Consider the following 19,159-nt stretch of genomic DNA (forward strand, 5'->3'; position numbering starts at 1 on the left):
TAATACACTAAACATGTATTTAATATTAACACAAAAACATGTATTTAGTTTTAATACACTAAACATATATTTAATATTAATACAAAAACATGTATTTAATATTAATACAAAAACATGTATTTAATTTTAATAAACTAAACATATATTTAATATTAATACACTAAACATGTATTTAACATTTATACACTAAACATGTATTTAATATTAATACACTAAACATGTATTTAATATTTATACACTAAACATGTATTTAATATTAATACAAAAACATGTCTTTAATTTTAATAAACTAAACATATATTTAATATTAATACACTAAACATGTATTTAACATTTATACACTAAACATGTATTTAATATTAATACACTAAACATGTATTTAATATTTATACACTAAACATGTATTTAATATTAATACAAAAACATGTATTTAATTTTAATAAACTAAACATATATTTAATATTTATACACTAAACATGTATTTAACATTTATACACTAAACATGTATTTAATATTTATACACTAAACATGTATTTAATATTAATACGAAAACATGTATTTAATTTTAATAAACTAAACATTCATTTAATATTAATGCACTGAACATGTATTTAATATTCATACACTAAACATGTAGTTATTATTCATACACTAAATATGTATTTAATATTAATACAGTAAACATGTAGTTATTATTCTTACACTTAATATGTATTTAATATTAATACAAAAACATGTATTTAATTTTAATAAACTAATCATATATTTAATATTAATACACTAAACATGTATTTAATATTTTTACACTAAACATGTATTTAATATTTATACACTAAACATGTATTTAATATTCATACACTAAACATGTATTTAATATTAATACACTAAACATCCATCCATCCATTTTTTACCGCTTATTCCCTTTTTGGGGTCGCGGGGGGCGCTGGCGCCTATCTCAGCTACAATCGGGCGGAAGGCGGGGTACACCCTGGACAAGTCGCCACCTCATCGCAGGGCCAACAGTATTTAATATTTATACACTAAACATGTATTTAATATTAATACAAAAACATGCATTTAATTTTAATAAAGTAAACACATATTTAATATTAATACACTAAACATGTATTTAATATTTATACACTAAACATGTATTTAATATTTATACACTAAACATGTATTTAATATTAATACACTAAATATTTATTTATTATTTATCCACTAAACATGTATTTAATATTCATAAACTAAACATGTATTTAATATCCATACACTAAATGTGTATTTAATATTCATACACTAAACATGTATTTAATATTAATACAAAAACATGTATTTAAGTTTAATAAACTAAACATATATTTAATATTAATACACTAAACATGTATTTAATATTTATACACAAACATGTATTTAATATTCATACACTAAACATGTATTTAATATTCATACACTAAACATGTATTTAATATCCTTACACTAAACATGTATTTAATATTAATACACTGAACATGTATTTAATAATCATATACCAAACATATATGTAATCATATACTAATCATTTATTTAATATTCATACAGTAAACATGTATTTATTATCCTCTAAATAAGGCACACTTGGAAATAATGAATTTCTTTATGTGTGCAGTTGCGGCAGAAGTCCACAGGAGGGCGCACGTTCCCTCTTAATAAGTCCGGTCCTCTCCGTCTCTCTCTCTCTCTTTTTCCTTTTTTTTGTTTCTTTTATTTTTTTTTACATAAGTTTGGTTTCTCATACACTTATATTTATACACTAAACATGTATTTAATATTAATACACTAAACATGTATTTAATATTTATACACTAAACATGTATTTAATATTAACACAAAAACATGTATTTAGTTTTAATACACTAAACATGTATTTAATATTAATACACTAAACATGTATTTAACATTTATACACTAAACATGTATTTAACATTTATACACTAAATATGTTTTTAATATTCATACACTAAACATGTATTTAATATTAATACACTAAACATGTATTTAATATTTATACACTAAACATGTATTTAATATTAATACAAAAACATGTATTTATTTTTAATAAACTAAACATATATTTAATATTAAGACACTAAACATGTATTTAATATTCATAAACTAAACATGTATTTAATATTCATACAGTAAACATGTATTTAATATTAATACACTGAACATGTATTTAATAATATATACCAAACATATATGTAATTATATACTAATCATATATTTAATATTCATACAGTAAACATGTATTTATTATCCTCTAAATAAGGCACACTTGGAAATAATGAATTTCTTTATGCGTGCAGTTGCGGCAGAAGTCCACAGGAGGACGCACGTTCCCTCTTAATAAGTCCGGTCCTCTCCGTCTCTCTCTCTCTCTTTTTCCTTTTTTTTGTTTCTTTTATATTTTTTTACATAAGTTTGGTTTCTCATACACTTATATTTATACACTAAACATGTATTTAATATTAATACACTAAACATGTATTTAATATTTATACACTAAACATGTATTTAATATTTATACAATAAACATGTATTTAATATTAATACAAAAACATGTATTTAATTTTAATAAACTAAACATATATTTAATATTAATACACTAAATATGTATTTAACATTTATATACTAAACATGTATTTAATATTAATACACTAAACATGTATTTAATATGTATTCACTAAACATGTATTTAATATTAATACAAAAACATGTATTTAATTTTAATAAACTAAACATATATTTAATATTTATACACTAAACATGTATTTAACATTCATACACTAAACATGTATTTAATATTAATACACTAAACATGTATTTAATATTTATACACTAAACATGTATTTAATATTATACAAAAACATGTATTTAATTTTAATAAACTAAACATTTATTTAATATTAATACACTAAACATGTATTTAATATTTATACACTGAACATGTATTTAATATTCATACACTAAACATGTAGTTATTATTTATACACTAAATATGTATTTAATATTAATACAGTAAACATGTATTAAATATTTATACATTAAACAAGTATTTAATATTCATACAATAAACATGTAGTTATTATTCTTACACTTAATATGTATTTTATATTAATACAAAAACATGTATTTAATTTTAATAAACTAAACATATATTTAATATTAATACACTAAACAAGTATTTAACATTTATACACTAAACGTGTTTTTAATATTAATACACTAAACATGTATTTAATATTAATACAAAAACATGTATTTAATTTTAATAAACTAAACATATATTTAATATTTAAACATTAAACATTTATTTAACATTCATACAGTAAAAATGTATTTGATATTAATACACTAAACATGTATTTAATATTTATACACTAAACATGTATTTAATATTAATACAAAAACATGTATTTAATTTTTAATAAACTAAACATATATTTAATATTAATACACTAAACATGTATTTAATATTTATACACTAAACGTGTATTTAATATTCATACACTAAACATGTAGTTATTATTCATACACTAAACATGTATTTAATATTAATACAGTAAACATGTATTAAATATTTATACACTAAACATGTATTTAATATTCATTCAATAAACATGTAGTTATTATTCTTACACTTAATATGTATTTAATATTAATACAAAAACATGTATTTAATTTTAATAAACTAAACATATATTTATTATTAATACACTAAACATGTATTTAATATTTATACACTAAACATGTATTTAATATTCATACACTAAACATGTAGTTATTATTTATACACTAAACATGTATTTAATATTAATACAGTAAACATGTATTAAATATTTATACACTAAACATGTATTTAATATTAATACAAAAACATGTATTTAATTTTAATAAACTAAATATATATTTAATATTAATACACTAAACATGTATTTAATATTTTTACACTAAACGTGTATTTAATATTCATACACTAAAAGTGTATTTAATAATCATACACTAAACATGTGTTTAATATTAATATACTAAACATGTAGTTATTATTCATACACTAAACATGTATTTAATATTCATTCAATAAACATGTAGTTATTATTCTTACACTTAATATGTATTTAATATTAATACAAAAACATGTATTTTTTTTAATAAACTAATCATATATTTAATATTAATACACTAAACATGCATTTAATATTTTTACACTAAACGTGTATTTAATATTAATACACTAAAAGTGTATTTAATATTAATACACTAAACATGTATTTAATATTAATACACTAAACATATATTTAATATTTATACACTAAACATGTTTTTAATATTCAGACACTAAACATGTATTTAATATTAATACACTAAACATGTATTTAATATTTATTAACTAAACATGTATTTAATATTCATAAACTAAACATATATTTAACATTTATACACTAAACATGTATTTAATATTCATACACTAAACATGTAGTTATTATTTATACACTAAACATGTATTTAATATTAATACACTAACCATGTATTTAATATTTATACACTAAACATGTATTTTTATATTAATACACTAAATATGTATTTATTATATATCCACTAAACATGTATTTAATATTCATAAACTAAACATGTATTTAATATTCATACACTAAACATGTATTTAATATTAATACAAAACATGTAGTTAAGTTTAATAAACTAAACATATATTTAATATTAATACACTAAACACGTATTTAATATTTATACATTAAACATGTATTGAATATTCATACACTAAACATGTATTTAATATTCATACACTAAACATGTATTTAATAGTCATACACTAATCATGTATTTAATATTAATACACTAATCATGTATTTAATATTTATACACTAAATATGTATTTAATATTCATACACTAAACATGTATTTAATATTTATACACTAAACATGTATTTAATATTCATACATTAAAAATGTATTTAATATTCATACACTAAACATTTATTTAATATTCATACATTAAACATGTATTTAATATTTATACACTAAACATGTATTTAATATTCGTACACGAAACATGGATTTAATATTTATACACTAAACATGTATTTAATATTCATATTTTAAACATGTATTTAATATTCATACAATAAACATGTATTTAATATTTATACACAGTACATGTATTTAATATTCATACACTAAACATGTATTTAATATTTATACAAAAACATGTATTTAATTTTAATAAACTAAACATATATTTAATATTAATACACTCAACATGTATTTAATATTTATACACTAAACATGCATTTAATATTCATACACTAAACATGTATTTAATATTAATACACTGAACATGTATTTAATAATCATATACCAAACATATATGTAATTATATACTAATCATTTATTTAATATTCATACAGTAAACATGTATTTATTATCCTCTAAATAAGGCACACTTGGAAATAATGAATTTCTTTATGTGTGCAGTTGCGGCAGAAGTCCACAGGAGGGCGCACGTTCCCTCTTAATATGCCCGGTCCTCTCCGTCTCTCTCTCTCTCTCTTTTTCCTTTTTTCTTGTTTCTTTTATTTTTTTTTTTACATAAGTTTGGTTTCTCATACACTTATATTTATACACTAAACATGTATTTAATATTAATACAAAAACATGTATTTAATTTTTATAAACTAAACATATATTTAATATTAATACACTAAACATGTATTTAATATTAATTTCAAAAACATGTATTTATTTTTAATAAACTAAACACATATTTAATATTAATACACTAAACATGTATTAAATATTCATACACTAAACATAAATTTAATATTCATTCAATAAACATGTAGTTATTATTCTTACACTTAATATGTATTTAATTGTAATACAAAAACATGTATTTAATTTTAATAAAATAAACATATATTTAATATTACTACACTAAACATGTATTTAATATCGTTACACTAAACGTTTATTTACTATTTATACACTAAAAGTGTATTTAATATTAATACACTAAACATGTGTTTAATATTAATACACTAAACATGTATTTAATATTTATACACTAAACATGTATTTAATATTCATACACTAAACATGTATTTAATATTAATACACTAAACATGTATTTAATATTTATACACTAAACATGTATTTAATATTAATACAAAACATGTATTTAATTATAATAAACTAAATATATATTTAATTTTAATACACTAAACATGTATTTAATATTCATAAACTAAACATGTATTTAACATTTATACACTAAACATGTATTTAATATTAATACACTAAACCTGTAGTTATTATTCATACACTAAACATGTATTTAATATTAATACACTAAACCTGTATTTAATATTTATACGCTAAACATGTATTTAATATTAATACAAAAACATTTATTTGATTTTAATAAAGTAAACACATATTTAATATTAATACACTAAACATGTATTTAATATTTATACACTAAACATGTATTGAATATTCATACACTAAACATGTATTTAATATTCATACACTAATCATGTATTTAATATTCATACACTAAACATGTATTTAATATTAATACACTAAACATGTATTTAATATTTATTCACTGAAAATGTATTTAATATTAATACAAAACATGTATTTAATTTTAATAAACTAAACATATATTTAATATTCATACACTAAGAATATATATTTAACATTTATACACCAAACATGAATCTAATATTAATACACTAAACATGTATTTAATATTAATACAAAAACATGTATTTAATTTTAATAAACTAAACATGTATTTAATATTCATACACTAAACATGTATTTAATATTAATACACTGATTATGTATTTAATATTAATACACTGATTATGTATTTAATAATCATATACTAAACGTATATGTAATTATACACTAATCATATATTTAATTTTCATACAGTAAACATGTATTTAATATTCATACACTAAACATGTAGTTATTATTTATACACTAAACATGTATTTAATATTAATACACTAAACATGTATTTAATATTTATACACTAAACATGTATTTTTATATTAATACACTAAATATGTATTTATTATATATCCACTAAACATGTATTTAATATTCATAAACTAAACATGTATTTAATATCCATACACTAAACATGTATTTAATATTTATACAAAAACATGTATTTAATTTTAATAAACTAAACATATATTTAATATTAATACACTCAACATGTATTTAATATTTATACACTAAACATGTATTTAATATTCATACACTAAACATGTAGTTATTATTTATACACTAAACATGTATTTAATATTAATACAGTAAACATGTATTTAATATTAATACACTAAACATGTATTTAATATTAATACAAAAACATGTATTTAATTTTAATAAACTAAATATATATTTAATATTAATACACTAAACATGTATTTAATATTCATAAACTGAACATGTATTTAATATTCATACACTAAACGTGTATTTAATATTCATACACTAAACTTGCATTTAATATTAATACAAAAACATGTATTTAAGTTTAATAAATTAAATATGTATTTAATATTCATACACTTAACATGTATTTAATATTTATACACGAAACATGTATTTAATATTTATACACTAAACATGTATTTAATATTCATACATTAAAAATGTATTTAATATTCATACACTAAACATGTATTTAATATTCATACATTAAACATGTATTTAATATTTATACACTAAACATGTATTTAATATCCGTACACGAAACATGTATTTAATATTTATACACTAAACATGTATTTAATATTCATACAATAAACATGTATTTAATATTCATACACAGTACATGTATTTAATATTCATACACTAAACATTAATTTAATATTTATACAAAAACATGTATTTAATTTTAATAAACTAAACATATATTTAATATTAATACACTCAACATGTATTTAATATTTATACACTAAACATGTATTTAATATTCATACACTAAACATGTAGTTATTATTTATACACTAAACATGTATTTAATATTAATACAGTAAACATGTATTTAATATTAATACACTAAACATGTATTTAATATTAATACAAAAACATGTATTTAATTTTAATAAACTAAATATATATTTAATATTAATACACTAAACATGTATTTAATATTCATAAACTGAACATGTATTTAATATTCATACACTAAACGTGTATTTAATATTCATACACTAAACATGTATTTAATATTAATACAAAAACATGTATTTAAGTTTAATAAATTAAACATATATTTAATATTAATACACTAAACATGTTTTAATATTTATACAGTAAACATGTATTAAATATTAATACACTAAACATGTATTTAATATTTATACACTAAACATGTATTCAATATTAATACAAAAACATGTATTTAATTTTAATAAACTAAACATATATTTAATATTATTACACTAAACATGTATTTAATATTTATACACTAAACATGTATTTAATAGTTATACACTAATCATGTATCTAATATTAATACACTAATTATGTATTTAATATTTATACACTAAACATGTATTTAAAATTCATAAACTAAACATATATTTAACATTTATACACTAAACATGTATTTAATATTCATACACTAAACATGTAGTTATTATTTATACACTAAACATGTATTTAATATTAATACACTAAACATGTATTTAATATTTATACACTAAACATGTATTTTTATATTAATACACTAAATATGTATTTATTATATATCCACTAAACATGTATTTAATATTCATAAACTAAACATGTATTTAATATTCATACACTAAACGTGTATTTAATATTCATACAATAAACATGTATTTAATATTAATACAAAACATGTATTTAAGTTCAATAAACTAAACATATATTTAATATTAATACACTAAACACGTATTTAATATTTATACAGTAAACATGTATTGAATATTCATACACTAAACATGTATTTAATATTAATACAAAAACATGTATTTAATTTTTATAAACTAAACATATATTTAATATTATTACACTAAACATGTATTTAATATTTATACACTAAACATATATTTAATAGTTATACACTAATCATGTATTTAATATTAATACACTAATCATGTATTTGATATTTATTAACTAAATATGTATTTAATATTCAAACACTTAACATGTCTTTGATATTTATACACGAAACATGTATTTAATATTCATACACTAAACATGTATTTAATATTCATACATTAAACATGTATTTAATATTTATACACTAAACATGTATTTAATATTCATACACTAAACATGTAGTTATTATTTATACACTAAACATGTATTTAATATTAATACAGTAAACATGTATTTAATATTAATACACTAAACATGTATTTAATATTAATACAAAAACATGTATTTAATTTTAATAAACTAAATATATATTTAATATTAATACACTAAACATGTATTTAATATTCATAAACTAAACATTTATTAAACATGTATACACTAAACATGTATTTAATATTCATAAACTAAACATGTAGTTATTATTTATACACTAAACATGTATTTAATATTAGTACACTAAACATGTATTTAATATTCATACACTAAACATGCATTTAATATTAATACACTAAATATGTATTTATTATATATCCACTAAACATGTATTTAATATTCATAAACTAAACATGTATTTAATATTCATACACTAAACATGTATTTAATATTAATACAAACACATGTATTTAGGTTTAATAAACTAAACACATATTTAATATTAATACACTAAATATGTTTTAATATTTATACAGTAAACATGTATTTAATATTAATACACTAAACATGTATTTAATATTTATACAAAAACATGTATTTAATTTTAATAAACTAAACATATATTTAATATTATTACACTAAAAATGTATTTAATATTTATACACTAAACATGTATTTAATAGTTATACACTAATCATGTATTTAATATCAATACACTAATCATGTATTTAATATTTATACACTAAATATGTATTTAATATTCATACACTTAACATGTATTTAATATTTATACAAAAACATGTATTTAATTTTAATAAACTAAACATATATTTAATATTAATACACTCAACATGTATTTAATATTTATACACTAAACATGTATTTAATATTCATACACTAAACATGTAGTTATTATTTATACACTAAACATGTATTTAATATTAATACAGTAAACATGTATTTAATATTAATACACTAAACATGTATTTAATATTAATACAAAAACATGTATTTAATTTTAATAAACTAAATATATATTTAATATTAATACACTAAACATGTATTTAATATTCATAAACTGAACATGTATTTAATATTCATACACTAAACGTGTATTTAATATTCATACACTAAACTTGCATTTAATATTAATACAAAAACATGTATTTAAGTTTAATAAATTAAATATGTATTTAATATTCATACACTTAACATGTATTTAATATTTATACACGAAACATGTATTTAATATTTATACACTAAACATGTATTTAATATTCATACATTAAAAATGTATTTAATATTCATACACTAAACATGTATTTAATATTCATACATTAAACATGTATTTAATATTTATACACTAAACATGTATTTAATATCCGTACACGAAACATGTATTTAATATTTATACACTAAACATGTATTTAATATTCATACAATAAACATGTATTTAATATTCATACACAGTACATGTATTTAATATTCATACACTAAACATTAATTTAATATTTATACAAAAACATGTATTTAATTTTAATAAACTAAACATATATTTAATATTAATACACTCAACATGTATTTAATATTTATACACTAAACATGTATTTAATATTCATACACTAAACATGTAGTTATTATTTATACACTAAACATGTATTTAATATTAATACAGTAAACATGTATTTAATATTAATACACTAAACATGTATTTAATATTAATACAAAAACATGTATTTAATTTTAATAAACTAAATATATATTTAATATTAATACACTAAACATGTATTTAATATTCATAAACTGAACATGTATTTAATATTCATACACTAAACGTGTATTTAATATTCATACACTAAACATGTATTTAATATTAATACAAAAACATGTATTTAAGTTTAATAAATTAAACATATATTTAATATTAATACACTAAACATGTTTTAATATTTATACAGTAAACATGTATTAAATATTAATACACTAAACATGTATTTAATATTTATACACTAAACATGTATTCAATATTAATACAAAAACATGTATTTAATTTTAATAAACTAAACATATATTTAATATTATTACACTAAACATGTATTTAATATTTATACACTAAACATGTATTTAATAGTTATACACTAATCATGTATCTAATATTAATACACTAATTATGTATTTAATATTTATACACTAAACATGTATTTAAAATTCATAAACTAAACATATATTTAACATTTATACACTAAACATGTATTTAATATTCATACACTAAACATGTAGTTATTATTTATACACTAAACATGTATTTAATATTAATACACTAAACATGTATTTAATATTTATACACTAAACATGTATTTTTATATTAATACACTAAATATGTATTTATTATATATCCACTAAACATGTATTTAATATTCATAAACTAAACATGTATTTAATATTCATACACTAAACGTGTATTTAATATTCATACAATAAACATGTATTTAATATTAATACAAAACATGTATTTAAGTTCAATAAACTAAACATATATTTAATATTAATACACTAAACACGTATTTAATATTTATACAGTAAACATGTATTGAATATTCATACACTAAACATGTATTTAATATTAATACAAAAACATGTATTTAATTTTTATAAACTAAACATATATTTAATATTATTACACTAAACATGTATTTAATATTTATACACTAAACATATATTTAATAGTTATACACTAATCATGTATTTAATATTAATACACTAATCATGTATTTGATATTTATTAACTAAATATGTATTTAATATTCAAACACTTAACATGTCTTTGATATTTATACACGAAACATGTATTTAATATTCATACACTAAACATGTATTTAATATTCATACATTAAACATGTATTTAATATTTATACACTAAACATGTATTTAATATTCATACACTAAACATGTAGTTATTATTTATACACTAAACATGTATTTAATATTAATACAGTAAACATGTATTTAATATTAATACACTAAACATGTATTTAATATTAATACAAAAACATGTATTTAATTTTAATAAACTAAATATATATTTAATATTAATACACTAAACATGTATTTAATATTCATAAACTAAACATTTATTAAACATGTATACACTAAACATGTATTTAATATTCATAAACTAAACATGTAGTTATTATTTATACACTAAACATGTATTTAATATTAGTACACTAAACATGTATTTAATATTCATACACTAAACATGCATTTAATATTAATACACTAAATATGTATTTATTATATATCCACTAAACATGTATTTAATATTCATAAACTAAACATGTATTTAATATTCATACACTAAACATGTATTTAATATTAATACAAACACATGTATTTAGGTTTAATAAACTAAACACATATTTAATATTAATACACTAAATATGTTTTAATATTTATACAGTAAACATGTATTTAATATTAATACACTAAACATGTATTTAATATTTATACAAAAACATGTATTTAATTTTAATAAACTAAACATATATTTAATATTATTACACTAAAAATGTATTTAATATTTATACACTAAACATGTATTTAATAGTTATACACTAATCATGTATTTAATATCAATACACTAATCATGTATTTAATATTTATACACTAAATATGTATTTAATATTCATACACTTAACATGTATTTAATATTTATACACGAAACATGTATTTAATATTTATACACTAAACATGTATTTAATATTCATACATTAAACATGTATTTAATATTAATACACTAAACATGTATTTAATATTCATACATTAAACATGTATTTAATATTTATACACTAAACATGTATTTAATATTCATACACTAAACATGTATTTAATATTAATACACTGATTATGTATTTAATATTAATACACTGATTATGTATTTAATAATCATATACTAAACGTATATGTAATTATACACTAATCATATATTTAATTTTCATACAGTAAACATGTATTTAATATTTATTCACTGAAAATGTATTTAATATTAATACAAAACATGTATTTAATTTTAATAAACTAAACATATATTTAATATTCATACACTAAGAATATATATTTAACATTTATACACCAAACATGAATCTAATATTAATACACTAAACATGTATTTGAGATTTATACACTTAACATGTATTTAATATTAATACAAAAACATGTATTTAATTTTAATAAACTAAACATGTATTTAATATTCATACACTAAACATGTATTTAATATTAATACACTGATTATGTATTTAATATTAATACACTGATTATGTATTTAATAATCATATACTAAACGTATATGTAATTATACACTAATCATATATTTAATTTTCATACAGTAAACATGTATTTAATATTCATACACTAAACATGTAGTTATTATTTATACACTAAACATGTATTTAATATTAATACACTAAACATGTATTTAATATTTATACACTAAACATGTATTTTTATATTAATACACTAAATATGTATTTATTATATATCCACTAAACATGTATTTAATATTCATAAACTAAACATGTATTTAATATCCATACACTAAACATGTATTTAATATTTATACAAAAACATGTATTTAATTTTAATAAACTAAACATATATTTAATATTAATACACTCAACATGTATTTAATATTTATACACTAAACATGTATTTAATATTCATACACTAAACATGTAGTTATTATTTATACACTAAACATGTATTTAATATTAATACAGTAAACATGTATTTAATATTAATACACTAAACATGTATTTAATATTAATACAAAAACATGTATTTAATTTTAATAAACTAAATATATATTTAATATTAATACACTAAACATGTATTTAATATTCATAAACTGAACATGTATTTAATATTCATACACTAAACGTGTATTTAATATTGATACACTAAACATGTATTTAATATTAATACAAAAACATGTATTTAAGTTTAATAAATTAAATATGTATTTAATATTCATAGACTTAACATGTATTTAATATTAATACACTAAACATGTATTTAATATTCATACACGAAACATGTATTTAATATTTATACACTAAACATGTATTTAATATTCATACATTAAAAATGTATTTAATATTCATACACTAAACATGTATTTAATATTCATACATTAAACATGTATTTAATATTTATACACTAAACATGTATTTAATATTCGTACACGAAACATGTATTTAATATTTATACACTAAACATGTATTTAATATTCATACATTAAACATGTAGTTATTATTCATACACTAAATATGTATTTAATATTAATACAGTAAACATGTAGTTATTATTCTTACACTTAATATGTATTTAATATTAATACAAAAACATGTATTTAATTTTAATAAACTAATCATATATTTAATATTAATACACTAAACATGTATTTAATATTTTTACACTAAACATGTATTTAATATTTATACACTAAACATGTATTTAATATTCATACACTAAACATGTATTTAATATTAATACACTAAACATCCATCCATCCATTTTTTACCGCTTATTCCCTTTTTGGGGTCGCGGGGGGCGCTGGCGCCTATCTCAGCTACAATCGGGCGGAAGGCGGGGTACACCCTGGACAAGTCGCCACCTCATCGCAGGGCCAACAGTATTTAATATTTATACACTAAACATGTATTTAATATTAATACAAAAACATGCATTTAATTTTAATAAAGTAAACACATATTTAATATTAATACACTAAACATGTATTTAATATTTATACACTAAACATGTATTTAATATTTATACACTAAACATGTATTTAATATTAATACACTAAATATTTATTTATTATTTATCCACTAAACATGTATTTAATATTCATAAACTAAACATGTATTTAATATCCATACACTAAATGTGTATTTAATATTCATACACTAAACATGTATTTAATATTAATACAAAAACATGTATTTAAGTTTAATAAACTAAACATATATTTAATATTAATACACTAAACATGTATTTAATATTTATACACAAACATGTATTTAATATTCATACACTAAACATGTATTTAATATTCATACACTAAACATGTATTTAATATCCTTACACTAAACATGTATTTAATATTAATACACTGAACATGTATTTAATAATCATATACCAAACATATATGTAATCATATACTAATCATTTATTTAATATTCATACAGTAAACATGTATTTATTATCCTCTAAATAAGGCACACTTGGAAATAATGAATTTCTTTATGTGTGCAGTTGCGGCAGAAGTCCACAGGAGGGCGCACGTTCCCTCTTAATAAGTCCGGTCCTCTCCGTCTCTCTCTCTCTCTTTTTCCTTTTTTTTGTTTCTTTTATTTTTTTTTACATAAGTTTGGTTTCTCATACACTTATATTTATACACTAAACATGTATTTAATATTAATACACTAAACATGTATTTAATATTTATACACTAAACATGTATTTAATATTAACACAAAAACATGTATTTAGTTTTAATACACTAAACATGTATTTAATATTAATACACTAAACATGTATTTAACATTTATACACTAAACATGTATTTAACATTTATACACTAAATATGTTTTTAATATTCATACACTAAACATGTATTTAATATTAATACACTAAACATGTATTTAATATTTATACACTAAACATGTATTTAATATTAATACAAAAACATGTATTTATTTTTAATAAACTAAACATATATTTAATATTAAGACACTAAACATGTATTTAATATTCATAAACTAAACATGTATTTAATATTCATACAGTAAACATGTATTTAATATTAATACACTGAACATGTATTTAATAATATATACCAAACATATATGTAATTATATACTAATCATATATTTAATATTCATACAGTAAACATGTATTTATTATCCTCTAAATAAGGCACACTTGGAAATAATGAATTTCTTTATGCGTGCAGTTGCGGCAGAAGTCCACAGGAGGACGCACGTTCCCTCTTAATAAGTCCGGTCCTCTCCGTCTCTCTCTCTCTCTTTTTCCTTTTTTTTGTTTCTTTTATATTTTTTTACATAAGTTTGGTTTCTCATACACTTATATTTATACACTAAACATGTATTTAATATTAATACACTAAACATGTATTTAATATTTATACACTAAACATGTATTTAATATTTATACAATAAACATGTATTTAATATTAATACAAAAACATGTATTTAATTTTAATAAACTAAACATATATTTAATATTAATACACTAAATATGTATTTAACATTTATATACTAAACATGTATTTAATATTAATACACTAAACATGTATTTAATATGTATTCACTAAACATGTATTTAATATTAATACAAAAACATGTATTTAATTTTAATAAACTAAACATATATTTAATATTTATACACTAAACATGTATTTAACATTCATACACTAAACATGTATTTAATATTAATACACTAAACATGTATTTAATATTTATACACTAAACATGTATTTAATATTATACAAAAACATGTATTTAATTTTAATAAACTAAACATTTATTTAATATTAATACACTAAACATGTATTTAATATTTATACACTGAACATGTATTTAATATTCATACACTAAACATGTAGTTATTATTTATACACTAAATATGTATTTAATATTAATACAGTAAACATGTATTAAATATTTATACATTAAACAAGTATTTAATATTCATACAATAAACATGTAGTTATTATTCTTACACTTAATATGTATTTTATATTAATACAAAAACATGTATTTAATTTTAATAAACTAAACATATATTTAATATTAATACACTAAACAAGTATTTAACATTTATACACTAAACGTGTTTTTAATATTAATACACTAAACATGTATTTAATATTAATACAAAAACATGTATTTAATTTTAATAAACTAAACATATATTTAATATTTAAACATTAAACATTTATTTAACATTCATACAGTAAAAATGTATTTGATATTAATACACTAAACATGTATTTAATATTTATACACTAAACATGTATTTAATATTAATACAAAAACATGTATTTAATTTTTAATAAACTAAACATATATTTAATATTAATACACTAAACATGTATTTAATATTTATACACTAAACGTGTATTTAATATTCATACACTAAACATGTAGTTATTATTCATACACTAAACATGTATTTAATATTAATACAGTAAACATGTATTAAATATTTATACACTAAACATGTATTTAATATTCATTCAATAAACATGTAGTTATTATTCTTACACTTAATATGTATTTAATATTAATACAAAAACATGTATTTAATTTTAATAAACTAAACATATATTTATTATTAATACACTAAACATGTATTTAATATTTATACACTAAACATGTATTTAATATTCATACACTAAACATGTAGTTATTATTTATACACTAAACATGTATTTAATATTAATACAGTAAACATGTATTAAATATTTATACACTAAACATGTATTTAATATTAATACAAAAACATGTATTTAATTTTAATAAACTAAATATATATTTAATATTAATACACTAAACATGTATTTAATATTTTTACACTAAACGTGTATTTAATATTCATACACTAAAAGTGTATTTAATAATCATACACTAAACATGTGTTTAATATTAATATACTAAACATGTAGTTATTATTCATACACTAAACATGTATTTAATATTCATTCAATAAACATGTAGTTATTATTCTTACACTTAATATGTATTTAATATTAATACAAAAACATGTATTTTTTTTAATAAACTAATCATATATTTAATATTAATACACTAAACATGCATTTAATATTTTTACACTAAACGTGTATTTAATATTAATACACTAAAAGTGTATTTAATATTAATACACTAAACATGTATTTAATATTAATACACTAAACATATATTTAATATTTATACACTAAACATGTTTTTAATATTCAGACACTAAACATGTATTTAATATTAATACACTAAACATGTATTTAATATTTATTAACTAAACATGTATTTAATATTCATAAACTAAACATATATTTAACATTTATACACTAAACATGTATTTAATATTCATACACTAAACATGTAGTTATTATTTATACACTAAACATGTATTTAATATTAATACACTAACCATGTATTTAATATTTATACACTAAACATGTATTTTTATATTAATACACTAAATATGTATTTATTATATATCCACTAAACATGTATTTAATATTCATAAACTAAACATGTATTTAATATTCATACACTAAACATGTATTTAATATTAATACAAAACATGTAGTTAAGTTTAATAAACTAAACATATATTTAATATTAATACACTAAACACGTATTTAATATTTATACATTAAACATGTATTGAATATTCATACACTAAACATGTATTTAATATTCATACACTAAACATGTATTTAATAGTCATACACTAATCATGTATTTAATATTAATACACTAATCATGTATTTAATATTTATACACTAAATATGTATTTAATATTCATACACTAAACATGTATTTAATATTTATACACTAAACATGTATTTAATATTCATACATTAAAAATGTATTTAATATTCATACACTAAACATTTATTTAATATTCATACATTAAACATGTATTTAATATTTATACACTAAACATGTATTTAATATTCGTACACGAAACATGGATTTAA

Source organism: Nerophis ophidion, unplaced genomic scaffold, assembly GCF_033978795.1.
Source record: "Nerophis ophidion isolate RoL-2023_Sa unplaced genomic scaffold, RoL_Noph_v1.0 HiC_scaffold_44, whole genome shotgun sequence".
Lineage (NCBI taxonomy): Eukaryota > Metazoa > Chordata > Actinopteri > Syngnathiformes > Syngnathidae > Nerophis > Nerophis ophidion.